Here is an 18,424-nt window from a genome sequence, read left to right on the forward strand (position 1 = left end):
ACCTAACCAGTGTTCCTGGATTCTGTACTAGTACAAACCTGTTCTCCGCAAGTAACTGCCAACTTCCCCACATGAATTATCAGAGGTGGAGGACGAATGATTTCAGACACAATGTCTTTTATACAATCGTCACGGAAAACCTACGCGCTGCCCGGGGATCGAACTCGCGACCCCGCGATCCGTAGACCAACGCTCTCCCTATTTAGCTAAGCGGGTGGGCTGGCCTTCGGACTAATTGATCTTTGGAATACAAATCAATTTACGCCATTGTTTAACATGACATTAACCGGAAAAAACATTACTTCGAATTAATTAGCAGCTATCAATCAAAATAGAGGGGCCTCCGTGGCCGAGTGATTAAGGTCGCTGACTCGAAATCATTTGCTCCTCATCGATGTGGGTTCGAGCCTGATTCGGGGCGTTGAATTCTTCATGCGAGGAAGCCATCCAGCTGGCTTACGGAAGGTGGGTGGTTCTACCCCGGTGCCCGCTCGTGATGAAATAATGCACGGAGGGGCACCTGGGGGTCTTCCTCCACCATTAAAAGCTGGAAAGTCGCCATATGACCTATCATGTGTCGGTGCAACATTGAATCCAACCAAAAAAAAATCAAAATAGCAGGTACAGACAGCACGATATCGTTTGCGGGATTAATGTTTTGTAAGACCACCAGAGTAGAGCACTTAAGGAAATAGAATAACAGGGTAGTAAATATCTCTCTATACACTTTAAGCTATAATGCACTGCTTGTTCTCTGAAAGTTGGCTCATTTTTTGCACATCAGCTAAAGATATGTAATGTAGAGTAAATCATTGACCTTTAACAAAATACTATGATCTTAGAAAATAATGAAGGTGTTTAAGACCACATTAAAACTTCATGGTGTTAAACTTACAAAACATTTCATCAACACTATAATTTATAACATTCTCATTAATATTTTCTCAACAATCCAAAAACCATGGCGATCATCAAGTCGCTAAACTGATATCTCGAAGTATCAGATCAATCAGAATGCGACTGTTATGTCGTCTATCTCATATATCGGAGTCTAATTTATCACCATGGCGACCGTCACGTATTTAGATCATATCTCAAAAGCCTTACTGAGCAGCTTCGACAACACTTCCTAGAAACTACCCAGAGTCTGTTACTTAAACAACATTTGAGAAAGTTAAGTGTATGTCAGAAGATGATGCCCTTAAAGCCTCTGTAAAAATTATCAATATATTGTACCTTTTGAACCAACCATGACTTTTAAACGTCCTAAGAATATAAAGGATATTCTAGTAAAACTAACTTCAGATGTTGTCTGTTTTTGAACTTATTTCAGTTTTGTAACGGCGGGCAATTAATCTAACCAATTTTCCTGGATTCTGTAACAGTACAAACTTGTTCTCCGTAAGTAATTTCTCCACATAAATCAGAGATGGAGGAATAATAATTTCAGACACAATATCTTAATCAAATCGTCAAGGAGAATGTACGCCTCGCCCGAAAACCGAGCACACGGTCCCAAAATCCGTAGATCTGCGTTCTCCTTATTAAGTTAAGCTTGCGGGTTTCTCTAGGATACATATTGGTAAATGTAACGTCATGTATAATATACAGATTATTTTCCTATAAAATACGGGAAATAATGTGTGTTGAACATTTTTACGTTTATTACTAAAATGTTAAATCATTTTATAAGTGAGTATAATGCTTGCGTTTTCTATCAAGACACTGGCTATTTGTTACAGTACATGACTCATTTTTATCATCAAATATGATTCAATATTTAAGAATGGTTGACCTAGCAGCAACTTATCAAAAATCTAAATTTTGAAATCCTAACATAAAAAGTTAAACCAACGGAATTTGCAAATTTATCTTATATGGAATTAGGTTATCCGGTTTCAAAGTTTATTTTTCACTTGAAAAAAAAAATTCTTTTCAAAATCCCTTTATGGAAACTCTGTCTCGTTTTCTTATCACATTGTGTTTATTCAAATACTTGTATGATGATAAGAAATCAAAAATACTGTCAAACTTCAGCAATCGTTGATAACGAACATGTTCGTTAAATCTATTGCGAAACATGTATATTTTAGTTATTTGTGGAGAACAGTTTTGTACTGGTACAGAATCCAGGAACACTGGTTAGGTTAACTAAGCTTACATTACTGAAATACTGTTGAAAAATAGCGTTTAACCTAAAACGAACAAACAAACAAATATTTTGAATTGTAAAATTAGTGACAACCAGAGATAGGAACAAATGTTTGAATATTCGAAAATCGGCCGAATATTCGAATATAAAAATCAAATTCGAATATTCGTAAATCTAACAAATAAAAAGTTCCCAAACATAGTTGATCGTAGAATAACCTGAGTTTTGAGTTTTTATCTTTAAGAATATATCACGAAGGCCGTAGGCCTGAGTGATACGGCCTTCGTGATGTATTGTTTCGCACAAGAACGAAAAACTCGGGTTATTCTACGATAAATCACATTTGGGAACTTATTATTTCGATTCTAACACGACATACTAGTATCAAAAGTGTTAGAACAAATGGTAACTACTTTTTACGACCGTGTTACTACGCACCTGGATCGGATGACGTCATTGCACGCGATCGGTTTATTGCAAAATAACCCGAGATATATTTTGCTCTACATTTACTGGTCGTGTTATAATAGTGAATAGTATTTTTTTCAAAATAAGTATAACTGATTTTGGGCAACATAAGCATGCTAATTCTACTCTGCAGAGTAAAACCGTTTGTTCTGTCGTGTTTGTTTATCACGTATCAAAAGATGTCCAGTTAACAAGAAAATTGCAATGCATAATTGGCAGGTGCCACCGTCACGGATTAACAGTTTACAACAGGTGTAAATGTGATGCATATCAAAAATCGTCCAATTAACAAAAAATGCAATGCATAATTAGCGGGGGTCATCGTTACGGATTAACAGTTTGCAATAGGCGTTAGTGTGATGGCTTTTTATCTTTTGTTAATTTTTATTGGCAGCTGTTTAATGCTACGAATTTTAGACATTTTCCTTCGAAAACAGTACCACACTTGTAGATATTTGCGATCTTTTTACAGTATTTTGTACGACATTTCAGACAGTCCGCAGAATTGGTTTCATGCACAGCGCCCGGGCAATTCATTTATTGAAATCGGCCGTATTTAAAATAAATTTTGAAGTAGTTCATAATAAAATCAAGAAATAACATGACTGATGCATAAGATCATGTTGAAGGGGGTTTAAGTCTGCCCTCGTAAAGTTTATCGGCTTTTTTTACACGCCGATTGAAAATTTTTACAACGGCGGCGAAAATACAACAGCGCGACGCTGCTTAAATTGAACGACGTGCTATTTTTAGAAAAAGTTGCGACGGTCTAAATTTTAATCGATTTGAATGCTTTTTTGTAAACATCTGAAGCTAAAACACTGAATTGGTATAATATGTTCATGATTATACTGACATAATCGTGAAATAAAACGCAAGGATCGACGGGCTTAACCAGGTAGGGTCGGGTTACCCGAGACAAACATTTTGTAGGCCTTATTACGTGCGATGATTCACATCTACGGCATATATTGTGTATATGCCAATCACATAATAAAAATTTAAAGCTTTCATTAAACAAGCCGAATATTCGAATATTGATTTCAGTATTCGTTCCCATCCCTAGATAGTGACAACTAATAAACTCCTAATAATGTCAAACACTCTGTTTGAAAATCGTTTGCTTGATACCTTTAATCAAAAATAAACACATGAACCTGTATATTTCATATTACTCCATAGAAAACTGTATGTTTATTTGCGACCGTAAGAAAGTATTTGAAATTAGACTGTTACACTGTGCATGGCCATTTTTCAAACAAACAGAAACAGTCATACACCGGGATTGCATGGAATTCGACCGCTCCCGACTAAGGTGCGCAACTCAACATACATCTGAATTTGCCTCGTCATGTTCTACTTTCACTGTGTTCCCAATTGATGCATACCAATACCCATTGATTGGTCGTTAGGTACCATAAAATTTATATCTGAGGCTATTTAGTTTGTAATTCCAGATCTATGTACATGTTAAAATGTTCCCCTCGTAGGCGTGGTACTGGTAAAAATAATTGTTTATTTTTCTGTTTTGAAAAAAAAATACATACAACGGGTGATACAAAGTTTCTGATTTTTCTGACATTTTTAAACGAACAAAGTACTTTTTCTCTCTGCAAAACAATAATTTCAGTTCGAAGTTTTGTATAATTTATATATGGTCTAAATTTCATATTAAGAAACGTAAACAAATGTATAATGTATGCAAACTTATTAATTACTAGTTTATGTGTATCTATAGTACAATACGGAGGGTTTAAAATAGTACACACGGTATAGATAAATACAATACAAAAGTGTAGTGCTACTACAAACTGGTGTTTTTAACAATCAGCTGTTACTGCACGGCATTTAATTATGAATATAGCACTATATACAACAAACTACATGTTTAGCAAAGATAAATAATGAAATAATATAAAATCGCCAAGTCTTGGCATGTTCTAGACATCTCTAAGTTTATTTTATATAAGTTATTTAGCATTGCCCTTTTTAGCTGGAATGATATTTTCCTCTTAGACGGCTTAACCATGTGCTTGTCATGAAAGGTATGCCAGGAATGTCATTATGTTGATTACTAAAATTATGTTAGAGGTTGCAACGGGGAAACCCCACTATTAAACACAAAGTTGAATTGTATGTACAATTTTAACCAATATTTTGCTATATTTTACTTAAAGGATCACAGAATTTAACTTTTTTTGAGGTATTATAATGCAATGTTTCTACATGTACACGATATAATAACAAAATCCAATTTTCAGAGTATGTGTAGTACAGTATTAGTTCATTCATAAAAATACTAGGGTTAGTTAGACAAGTCCACAAGCGTACAATTATATATAACCTTGTTGTTGCACATCGTATGTCACGTAAAGAATGATATATGTGACAGCTTCATCGTCAAAGTGTGCAAAAGAACTTCAAGAACCAAAGCTACTTTTTCTATATGAAGAATAGTCTAAGTTAATATGTACGTATCGCCAACAGTATGGATGACATATTTCTGACGATAAACTAGCGATACCTTATTTGTTACATTGGCGCACCGATATGTGGTTTGTCGTTTTGGCGGGTTTGCGTCAGAACGACAAAACCAGGCCGCTTATACTACAACTATATTATTTCTCATACGAGCGTGCATATTTTCATATGGTATTTTATGTGATAATGTAATACGATGTATAAATATAAAACAGAAAAAGATAGATAGATACATATATTATACATATCTTACCGCTCACGATTTTAATCCAAAAGTTTTATTGCATGTTATTCACTGTTATCTGCCTAGAACAACCGTTTTCACAGTTCTTTTTTGCACACTTTGTATTCACATATCTTTTAACAACTGAAATACAATTTAAATACATTTTCATATTTGTAGTAACTTACATAAATTGCTGGTCTCTCTAGAAATTATCTTGTCAACTGACACTAACATTTTATTAAGAGCTTTTTATTTCAAGTTTGAGGTGATAAGATGAGACCGTGTTCATTGAAGATCAAACGTTTTAACTAAATGTGTTTTAGTTATCAGTTGTTTTTATTTAAATGAGTCGTATTGAAGAATATTCCTCAAGCAGGTAATCAATCGGATTTTTTATAAATAGTTAGAAGGGAATTATACATTTTCCTTAAAAAATAAGAATGATTAGGTTCAAAACGTGCATCCATTTTAAACATCTGATTCGATATTTATGGCAGCGTCCTGTTGTCAGCAGAGAGATTTAAATTTGTCTTACAATCTCCAACGTAGGACTTCGTATTTTCTTCGAGGGACATAGTATCTCCTACGTAGGACTTAGTATCTCCTACGTACAAAATATCTTCTACGTAGGAGATATTAAATACCATGTAGGAGTTAGTATCTCCAACGTAGGACATAGTATTTCTTAGGAGATACTAAAATAGAAAAAGTGGAAACTCCACAGGTCGCTCAACACAACAAAAACGAAAATGTTGCAGGCTCGGTTTGATTGAGCCTGTTCATGGACGGTAGTGGAAATGCATGCTACTGTCCACGCCCTCTAGCCCCGGGTTGAGCAAAACTCAACATTTACACATGCTAAAAGTACAAAAAGCAATTTAGAGACATCCTCAGATGTAAGTCCTACTTAGGATATACTAAGTCGTACATAGGAGAAACTAAACTAGTACTTACATAAAAAAGTAAATCTTGTTAAGTTTGGAATAAAAAACACAAAGATTTAATAATATAGTTTATTATATTTTTTTTTCTGTAAAACACGCGAAGGATACACATAAACAATATAATACTTAATAATATTTATTTTTGCCCATCAAGCTTGGTGTGTATCCAAGGTTACCAACCTATGTTTAATAAAAACAAGATGCAGAATGGATCTGTTCTAAATGGGTTCTTGATTACTGATGTTTTGCAGATACATATCTCTGTATAGATAGAGCATATACTATTAGTCAAGTTGTTAAGTTTCACAGAGAAATGAGACCAGTTACACAAGTTTGTTTTTGGTGAAATAGCTGGTACATGTATGGCGACCTATCTTGCTGTTTACAATATTATTTATGTAATTTGAAGTATTCTGCCGTTGGAGTTTTATATATTTTCAGGCTGTTGATGCAGAAAAGGGAGGAACATTGTGTACAGACAGAATTAAAAATGAACAATATACCAAGCACAAATGGTATACCAAGCAAAAATTTAATGGAGTACAAAAAGTTTTGGAAATCATAATGTGACATCAGTTTAACATGTATATACATACAAGCAAGATTAACTAAGCCAGTCAAGTGGATTGTATAAATCAAATTTAACCAAACTTTCGTGGAATAGAAACTTGAATGTAATGAAAGTTTAGAAAAGAGAATGACTAACTATAAACAGCTACAAAATTAATGTCACAATAATTGTTTTAACATGAACATTTAAGTAGGCCTACTTTATCTGATGAGTCATGTTATCAGTTACAAAGCAGGAAAATTCACAAACTCTGGAATCTTTAAACTGACATACAAATCAGACTATACTGTCACATGCAAACAGTGATTTCCTGTAACAAAACTAGGAGACATACAAACCGGGAATTATTTGAAGACAATCAGCTGCAGTGGCACTTGGAAAGACATTAGCTTAGTATGTCACACCAGGACAGTGAATAAAATGAACCATGTTACAACAGCAAGTCACATGGATGAATATAAATATACTCTCTTGTAGTTATATATATATATATATATATATATATATATATATATATATATATATATATATATATATATATATATATATAACTTTAAGACAAGTAAGTTTGTAAAGGCGTTTAAATAACTTGCAAAACTAATAAACAGAACAGGAAACACTAATATACGTAACAGAAACAATTAAGCCTGGAAAGACGTTTGTTCAAATGTAGTTTTATCAACAGACTTGGGCAAATGGAAACTAAGAAGTGGTCAGCTCCTTAACATTGAAGAATATTAATCGACGTCTCAACAATAGTCTTAGCATGAACACGAAGTACTTTTTCAGCAGAGTGAAAGTAATATTCCATGATTCATTTCGGAGATGTTCAGTTGCAAGCATACTTTTCTATTGTGTAAATTAGCCATTGTTGTTTTTACATGTTGAAACTTGCATAAAGAGTGCAATGAACTTGGATAGTATGAATTTTGAACAGTCATTGTTTTGTAAATATAATTGATGTACTTTCTATGTTGTATAAATTGTATAGTCATCCAGGTCTCGTAATCCAACGCTTCCCCGTACTTTTCTCTCAAGAGTTTTTAGGGTTTTGGTGCGCGGATTACAAATAACACTTGTACATAATTTTACCGTGTTTAATCTCAGTTCATTGCACTATTAACTGTTATGCCACAAAGAACTAAGTTGTTTATGATACGTTATTCTGATTCATGTCTTTCAATTCACCGTTTATGTTATGTATCTAGGATGAGTGCTTACAACATTAGGTTAGAGGGCCATATGTTAGACGGGCTACGGCCAATTATGTTATCCATTTTTTTTAAAAAAAGAAAAGTTTCTATTTGAATATGAAATCAATCTGATATTTGTCCTTTTTGTGGGAAATATGTTATGATGTTTCAGTTCTAGATACACGATTGGAAACACTATTTCTTAAGATTCTGTTGTCGCCTCTGAATATATTGAGCTGAAAATGAAGAGATATAGATGCAATGACTTAACTCTTCAAGATTAAATAACCTATTATATATTTTAATTTATAGTATTCTGTCGCATTCATGAATGTCTCAAACTGACATCGAGTAAGCACGTGTATTAACCATCGCATATCCAATTCAAGTCTAAATTTATTTCAGTGATATGTGAAATCTTGTAGATTTAAGCTTTCTATACTATGCATGGGTGACTATGGTTGCAATGCTTCTTGTCCTTGATAACTTGGGTGGCTGTGGTCACAATATCCTTAGGTAGTTTAGGTTTGTCGTCTACATGCTAAATTTGCAAGAGTTACTTTCAATTTGCATAAATCAGTTTAACATTTCAATGGATAAGGCAGCTTTTGCAGTGATAATTAAAAATCTTGTAGATTTTAACTTGCTATACTATGAGTGACTATGGTCACAATGCTCCTTGTCCTTGGTAACATGGGTGGCTGCGGTTACAATGCTCCCAGGTAGTTTACTAAATTTGCCTGAATGACATTTGCCTAAATCAGTTTATTATTTGAGTGGATAAGGCAGTTTTAGCAGTGATAATTGAGATCTTGTAGATTTGAACTTGCTATACTAAGGGTGACTAAGGTCACAATACTTCTTACTAGGTAGTTGGGTTGTCATCTACACACCTAAGTTATCCTAACTGCTTTTGCCTATATCCTGTAAACATTTTAGTTAATGTGTTATTCTCATAATATAACTAAATGGGGATAATGTTACAACACATAGGTTGGTTTCATGTAGCAGTAGTGATGTAAGCTACTTGGGCAGTTAGAAGTGTAACAACTGTTTTATGGTTGTATACGTAGTTATAGTGATGTATTCCGCTAGGTTGGTTGACAGTATATCGAACCATTGGTTGCTTGTCTGTTGTTCAAGTGATGCTAACCGCTAGCTCTGTTAACACTTTAGTGAGTTAACCGCTAGGTCAGTTAAATTGTGTTAACCGCTAGGTCGGTTAAAGTGTGTTAACCACTAGGTTGGTTTAAAGTGTGTTAACAGCTAGGTCGGTTAAAGTGTGTTAACCGCTAAGTCGGTTAAAGTGTGTTAACCGCTATGTCAATTTAAAGTCTGTTAACCGCTAGGTTGTCTGTTAACAGCTAGGTCAGTTTTCAGCGTGTTACCGCTATGTCGGTTAACAAATAGGTCCGTTTACTGTGTGAACAAGGTTTTGCCCATTACTGCGTAGCGTTATTCCTAGTTTCACAATTTCGCAGTCCGCAGTTGCTATTTTAGTCAATTTATTAATGAAAACTTGCTTGCTCGTCAGTCAGTGAGCCTGATATCATGCGGCCTTTTCTGCCATTAATTTATATTATTGATATACAATTTTGTTTGATACCTTTGGCCTTGTTTGTATGTTGAAGTGTTGACCTGGAATAAAATTCTATTTTATATATGCTGTTGTTAGTTATTGCTTGAGAAGTCTTAAAATAATGACTGTTTCGTATAAACATTTTTATTAATTAGTTTTATATTGAATTAGTTTTATATTGAATATTAGACTGAATACTGCTTAAGCCGGTACTAGGGAGCGTGGGCAGTGTTGCATTTTCCATTACTGCTCATGAACAGACTCAATCAAACCGAGTCTGCAATGTTCACTGTTTGCATTGTTCTCGGTGCTTCCGAGGGATCTACTTTCCAGATTTTATTAATCTAATAGGAATTGTTTCATTATTTCCTTTTATCAATATGATTTTGGTAACCTGCACCAACTCTAAATCACTTTTGTCTGGCGAACTAACGGGGTTATTTGTCGTTTTTATAAGATATAGCGCAGGCTAAGCAGCACAAAAACCTCTTTCCAACGGTATTTCACCATAACGTGTAGCTTTGCTAGTTTCTTAGATTACCCCGAGGTTTTGAGCGGGTTTGCGAATTTTTTTCCAAATAAAATCGTAGAATGCCTTACAATTATCAAAAATAGCCGCCGGTTTCGTTTTGCCACGCCTGTATTTGGCAAATTCAGCCAATGTTTATACGCGCTTTACAAAAATGAAAATTGCCTTTAATTATTACATTAACCCACCTATTTTAATGTTCGTATGTTTTGAAATGATATCATTACTACATTTTTGTAAATCAGTGCGAGACAATTACATTTGCCATGGCAAGAAATTCATTATTTTACCATGGCAATTTTTTATTTAATTTTTCTTAAAAAGTGATTTTAACTATTTCTAAAAGAATGTATTAGTAGAAATATGTTGTTTAAAACCGATAATTCATTTTTATTTTATTTTGACATGGCAAAATCTTACCATGGCAAGGATCTGCCAAGGCCATTTTGCCATGGCAAGGATCTGCCATGGCAAATTTGACATAGCAAGATTTTGCCATGGCAATTTCTTTTCAAATATTTTAAAGGAAGTTATAAAATTTTAGTAATTATGAAATACAATACTGGCAGGAACAGGAAAGATTTTAGGTCTCTTCTGATGGCACATTTAAATCGACAAGCACAGAATCTTGCTACATGAAATGTCTCACAATTGTTGGGGTAAATGCTTATTGATTTTCAGTGGCAAGGAGTAGTTTTGTACTTCCTTGTTTTGATGAATAAAAATGGGTGAAATGTAGTTGTAATATTATATAACGGTGATCACATGCCATATAATTTTTTCTGTTTAGAACATTACATATATTACTCCAATTACATTTAATATAAGTATGTTTCTTTCGTTTAATATGAAATACGATATTAGTTATAATCACAGTATCTTAATCTTTGATATTATATATAACTCGATGAATTTTGCAGGCTTGGATAATCTAAGCCGCGCAAAAGAGAAAAGAAATCCGAATAAAAAGGTTTAGCGCTTTAAAGTTTTCTTTCATTCTTTATATTAATTTAATTGTGAACATTGAGGTACTTAAGCCTTCTAGAAATGATTGTGAACATAGCAATTTATAATAACGAATAGGAAAATATGTATTAGATAGTTTTGTGCAATATATGCTATGTTACTAAATGAGCATTTTGCACTACCCGTAGAAAGTCACCCACTGGCTTATAATGTCGTTTTTGTCGCAGTCAGTGACCCCGCATTATTACTACAGTCCCTGCCTGGCGGATTTTTTAAAGTCCGCGCTTCCCCGTGATTCGACCCTAGCGCGGACACTTTTATGAGCCGCGGGGATGAGCATTTTTTCCTGCATCCCCGTAATACAATTTACAGCTTCCACCGCAACCAAAAACAATAAATCGATTGCGGTGTATTGCGAAGACAAATCGCAGGGCATCGCGGGGACGTGCCGGTGGTTCGCGGTGAATTGCCGCGATTTACAGGTAAGGGAATGACGTTATAAATGACAATATACAGTGTAAAATGCATATAAACTGACCGGAAATTTAACATGAATTATTTAGAGAAAAAAAAAGTAAACGGCTTTTCATCATCTTTAATAAAAAATAATTTCAAACATTCCATAGATTATTTCAGTTATACGTATTTTCATAATATAAAATGTATCTGCCAACAAGATTTGATAAAAACTATCTTTATAACGAATGCATTCTTTGTGTTACTATTTATAATATGAGCCGTGCCATGAGAAAACCAACATAGTGGGTTTGTGACCAGCATGGATCCAGACCAGCCTGCGAATCCGCGCAGTCTGGTCAGGATCCATGCTGTTCGCTGTTTGGCTAGAACGTACCAAAGTTTCTGTAGGGTACAACTATTGGCACGACGGAGAACCAAGCGCAAGTGAAGGTAACGTGGAGTACTGCATTATGTTGTATCAACGGCAAGATAACACGACTTACACATGGAGCGACGCACCGTGTGAGAGTGAGAACTTTGTGCTCGGAAGTTTGTGTGAATTCGACTATAAATGGCATATGTATATGTACATTCACATTTTGAGAAATGTGTGTTTGCATACATCAAATACTAGCCAGTTCTACATCAGTTTAGTTCTATCATCTAAGTATTTTTCCAGTCGAAACAATAATATACGATGTACACGTGTTTTGGCTGTATTAGCTCTGTATTTGGGATAAATCAAATCAGTTTAGTTAGACTCCTAAGGTCGAGAGGTATATATGAACAATTCCTCATACATACACTTCTATAAAAAAGAAATAAATATTTTGATGTTTGTGTTTACTTTCCGCCATAGTTAAGGTCATAAGCTGTCCATTTTACTTCCTGTTTATGATTATGGTGGTTATCCTATTTAATGTCCATAATCACTGAAGTTTGTAAGCCAGTCTGATGGCCTCCACACAGGGAGAAAGCTGGAAGGTAGGCAAACAAAAAAAAAAAATTCCCATTCATGCGGTGTGTTTTAAAACCCTAGAAAACATGGAAGAAAAGTATTTCTGTATTTTATTTGACGAGCCGACAATAAAGTTCTTCCTGCGAAGTTTAGAAAATCAAAAGTTCGATGAGTAAATCTTATTTTTACCCTTGCATTTCATGTGTGATTATTATATCAATAACTAAAAACAAGCAAATTTGATACATAATCATTTATGAGTATTAATTTCTACTGAAAAGTGGTTTAATATATATTATCATTATCGTTTCATGCCCTTACAGAAATTAGAAAGTACAAAAACTTTAAAGTACAAACTTAAACGACATTATCCAAACAGCTGACAGGTCAGCCGCCCCGGAAGCTGTCATCGAATGTAATTAACTTAAACTTCCCTCTACAACAAATGTATATGAATAAGAAGTGAAGAAAGCTATGTGTGTAATCATTGTAACATGAACCTTTGCATGTATTTATGCTTAATATATATCTGTGACTGACGTTTTCATTTGCAGAAAATGATTAACAGTTGAAGAAACAATACTTAAAGGAAGTTATTTATGTTCATATTAAATGATGCTGTGCTTAATAATTCTAATTATATGAAGAACAATTACACTCACATAGATGTTTACTCGTTTGGTAGTATAGCAAGAGGAACTGTTTGGAGTAGTAGTTTGTTTCTGTTGTGACAATATTAACCACTTAGTTTGAGAGTGTCCGGATTATATTCCTATTGTGTACATTTCTGTAGGATATGAACACATATTGAATGTAAGGTTAAACACACAATAACTGCAGAAAGAATGAATATCAGACCAATAATTTTCACTTTGATCGTATCTGTGACTGGATCAAATACGTTATCTTGTGGGCCTAATAGAGCATGCTCCTGTGATCTTTATAACAAGATGGATTGCTCCGGAACAATGCTTCCAATATGGAAAATTTGTGAATTTATAAGCAACATGACATATAAGAATATTTCGTATCTACATATGGAACAAAACGGCTACAAAAGCATAGACAAACTTGACATAAAGGGATGTGATAAGCTGTACGAGATGTACTTTAGAGGAAATAAAATCAGCGTTATAGAGAAAGGTGCATTTGCCAGTCTTGATCGTATCACTTTACTCGATATTAGCAACAACAGTTTGGCTGTCTATGATGAAAGCGTTCGGCAAAACCTTACATTTCCGTCAACAGTCAAGACGCTGATGTTGAATGGGAATTTGAAAGTAAACATCAATGGCAATTTATCATACCCAGATTTATCATATCTCATTAACCTTGAAAGGCTATATATGGATGGGATCAGGGACAAAACATTTCCCGTGAGTTATCGTTGGCTCTCAATGTTGCAAACTGTAGCACTATCTGGGTTAAATGGAAAATGTAATATTAAACAAATAACAAATTCGACACTGGAAAACCTTCCTTATGTAAAAAATTTGAATATGTCTTCTTGTCATATAGAAAACATTGATGCCGGTGCATTTAACAATATGCGACACTTAGAAATATTAGACTTGTCTCAGAATTTTCGCCTTGGATTTCGTGTGTTAAAAAACATAACATACAGCCTACAATTTACCAATATCTCTTGTGTTAATTATTCTCAAGTGCATAGTACTTTCGGCTTAGGCACCCAAATCAGAATGCAGGATGTATGTTACGTTTGGAATACATCTTTGACTGAAATTGTCTTCAACAGTAACCGCCTTCAATCTTTTGAAACAAACGCACTGATGTTATTGCCTCACACTGTTAAAATAATGCGAGTGGAGGACAACACATTTACGTTTGGACCTTATTTACTGCAATTGGGATGTATAGAGAATGTAAAAGAAATTTACGCAAATAAACAAAATACAGCACACAACCCATTTCTATTTCAAAATGAGCCTTTTGATACATACAACGAGAAAAGTAGAAACACTTCTTATTGTCCATATATGCAAAATGAATTCTTGAAAAATATAAGCAGGTTGAATAACAGATGTCCTTATTTTAAAGACGACAAAATTAATATATATAAGAATTGGCCAATGTTCCCAAGGAAATTAAAAAGACTTGAATTTTCTCAGTCAGATATGAGATATAGACTGACACAATTTCGAGTTTTTCCACCCCTAGACTTTATGGAATACCTAGACGTTTCTGGAAACATTTTGTATTCTTGGATAGGATCCATTGGTCCCTTTCCAAATTTGAAATATTTGAATTTATCACGAAATTATTATTGACATATTGAATCAAAATTCTTCGATAACTTCTCAAGCGTTGAGAATCTGCAACTGCAAGAAAATTTCATCGGTTTAGTGCTTTCAGATAAGAAATATGGATCTGTAGTGTTTGATAAACTAGTAAATCTTAAAGTTTTAAACTTATCATCAAATATCATTTCTTCCCTTCAGCCAAAAGTATTTGCAAAAATGTCAAAGCTAGAGACACTAGATCTGAGTGTGAATAACATTGAAACTTGGACTATAGAGACGAATACATTGCACAGTCTGCTACATTTAAATTTGAAATTAAATTTTTTCCACACTCTCCCTACCATGCTCACAAAGAAGCTGGAAGTTATTGCAAAGCGATTGGGAAAACAATTCACAATTGATCTTAGAAATAATGTTATTACAAGCACATGTAAAGAAAAAGAATATTTGAAATGGATGGTTGAACACAAAAATAATATGCTTCATTTCAATGAGTATATATTTCACGACAAAAGAGGTGCAAAACTGTCAGTGAATGATTTTCTAAAATTTGTAAATAATATTGAGAAGGAATGCCACTCGTACTTAGGTTTAATAGTTATAAATTCCATTGCAATTACCTTATTTCTTGCAATTGTTACTGGTGGTTTTATCTATAAAAATCGATGGAAACTAAGATACATGATGAGGATAACTAAAATTAGGCATTTTGGCTATAAAAACATATATAATCATCCGAAAGAAGAGGAAAATTTTATATATGACGCTTTCATATCATATGCAAATGAAGATTTGCGTTTCATCCTAGACAAGATAATCCCGAACCTGGAAAGACACGGGAAACAGTTGTGCATTCACGATAGAGACTTTATACCCGGAAACAACATTGCCGACAATGTTATAGATGCTATAAGAAACAGCAGAAAAACTGTCTTCGTTCTTTCGCAAAACTTCTTGAAAAGCAAGCGGTGCCTTTACGAATTCAATATGGCGAGAATGGAAAGCATCTATTCGCGAGATGGAGCTAATTGTCTTCTTATTATAATGTTTGAAGACGTTCCGACCAAACTCATGACCACAGAGATGTTAGATTGGATAAAATCAAATACATACATAGAGTATACAACTGACAAAGAAGGGGAACTGCTTTTTTGGGAGAATATGAAGGACGCTTTAACGAATAATTAAACCCAACATGACAGCATACAAGCTGTTTGCAGCGGCGGAATTATTTAAAAGCAGATCAAATAAGTTAACTTTGTGAACGATTAGAATTTAAATTTGATTAAATATACATTTTTGTATACAACCGACTATAATCATGTTGAAAGCATCGGCTTTCAGAGAACATTAATTACGCCTAGTTGTGTAAATATTTACACGATTTATAAGCAGCCAAGATCTGGTGCTGTTGACTTTCTTAAATAGAAAAAAAAGAACTTTAGTTTCATATTGTTATTATGTGGCGGTGCTTTATATACAATTAAACGCACAGTAATTGTTAAACAAAATAGTACGACTAGTTTCAGTCAATCTGACTAAAGTACTTGATCTTCTGAACGAAGATCTGAGGACGACCCATTCACATTCGTCTTCTGTATATTTTGGACTTCCAGTATTGCTATTTTTATTTTCGCAAATGTGTTTTTATTTCAATCAGACAACTTGTTCGAATGTCAAAGAGTAAGAAAAATTTGCAGTCGATCAAGGGCTCGAACCTGGGACTTCTCGCTTACAGAGCAAGTGCCCGACTAATTGAGCTAACCGGCTATCCGACATCTTTCGACATAAAAATTGTAGATATCAAAAGTCAAGGCCTTTTAAAGCTTGCAGAATTTTGTAAGTTAGGTTTTGATTGGCTAGCGGAAGGGTCGTCAGAACGAGGCTACCAATAACTCGTTGTCAGATCCTATGCGTAACGTAATAGGATATGTACTTTAGTCAGATTGAGTTTCAGTATACATTTCTCTAATGACCATTGTGGTAATGAAGTAAAACAATAAAACTGTTAGGATGTAGTTAGATAACATTTCATCCGCTTCGTGTTGCAGAAGTAGTAATTTTTCTAAATATATGAAGCAAACACTTCCGGTACTCTCGAAACACTTGTATAAAATCATATGAATAGTCATCGTATACGTTGAATGTAATATAATCACTTCCTTGTCATGAACTTCTTAAGTACTACAATTACCACGCAATCACAGAGTCATGAGAAAAAGGAAAAACAGAATCCCCAATATTTGATCGTGAAGTCTTAACTGGATTGTAATAAATGATTAAATAAACAGAAATTTTTGTATCAATTTTACATCTTTTGATAACATTAATGTTGCATGTTTAGTTGAATTATGTCAAAGTGCGTTCAGTCCTGGTTTATATTAAGTAAACAGACTCAATAAAAGTTTGCTATTATTCTGCTTCTTACCGAGATGATTAAGTTCCGTATTAACAGTTGTAATACCTTTAGTATGGAGATGTCAGTTTAGGCAAAATATCATTTTAACGTTAAACATACGAAGTATCTTTTAACATTTATAACAATACGTTCAAATGCGGAAAAAGATATTGCCAGGTACTGTTCGCTTTTATAATAGTTTAGCATAACCAACCTCAAACGGGCTAATTAGGTTAAAATTTATAGCTCAGCCTTTTAAAAACTTATGAAAACTCACAGTGACTTCTAGTGGTAATGCCGTTTACTTTTCTGATATATTTTGGTAATAAATCAACATAGCGTTTACTATTGAGGTAGAAGAATACTTAAGATACAATTATGTAAAGTCATTATAAAATCATGCAAGCGTGTTGTTTTTTCTTTTTTTTTTTTTTTTTTTTCTTTTTTTTTTTTTTTTGAATTGTCGAAATAGTAGACCAAGTTTTTGTCAAAATGCATGGCTTTTAATGTTTTATTGATTTAAAAATTGCAACAATGAAGGATTGTTATGGTTTTGCAAGTATGTTGAAATCTGTCCAGCACACTGTTACAAGAGTATACTGTAACAGTTTCTATGACAGTAGAGGCAAAAAGCCAATAGCCTGGCTGCCAATTTTTCTTACAAATCGTACTAAGCTGAATAATTTTAGCAAGAAATCATGTAATACCCTCCCCCACCCCTCTGCCAATTGACATTCGAAGCGGACCTGCAGATCAAGAATTTTCGATGTTTTATATTTAAGGACAGTCATAAAAGAAACATTCAACCGCCTGGTGGCCATATTTGTTTTAGAATAATATAGATCATAGGTTACCAGAATAAATAATTCTGTGCATTTATAATGAAAAAGGGCTATCAAATGGTTTCTGACTAGACGATTTCAAAGTTATCACTGTATTTGTCCAATGTTTTAAGTACATAAAATGTAACTTGCAGTTAAAGGCTCGTAATGGCTTTGTTGATGTTGTGGGTACCACACGTTTTTTTCTATGAGCATATAATAAATCAATTTCTTGTTAAATCAAATTTTAGTTGTTTTCTCTTATAATGTATGAATATCAATTACAAATAAATAAAATAAGGTTTTTATGAACTTATTGTTTTTGATTACCTCTAACTTTATAAGTTCATGCGCAGTTATAACAATAGTGCTTTTTCAACTCTTTAATTATGTATATAAACCACTTATCAGTTAAAAG

General features: G+C 33.8%; 1 pseudogene; it reads left to right on the forward strand.

The window, feature by feature from the left end:
- The first annotated feature begins 13,013 nt into the window (after positions 1 to 13,013).
- LOC128551138 (toll-like receptor 4) lies at positions 13,014 to 18,214 on the forward strand (annotated as a pseudogene).
- Positions 18,215 to 18,424: the final 210 nt, after the last annotated feature.

The sequence above is a fragment of the Mercenaria mercenaria genome, chromosome 19, assembly GCF_021730395.1.
Source record: "Mercenaria mercenaria strain notata chromosome 19, MADL_Memer_1, whole genome shotgun sequence".
Classification (NCBI taxonomy): Eukaryota; Metazoa; Mollusca; class Bivalvia; order Venerida; family Veneridae; genus Mercenaria; species Mercenaria mercenaria.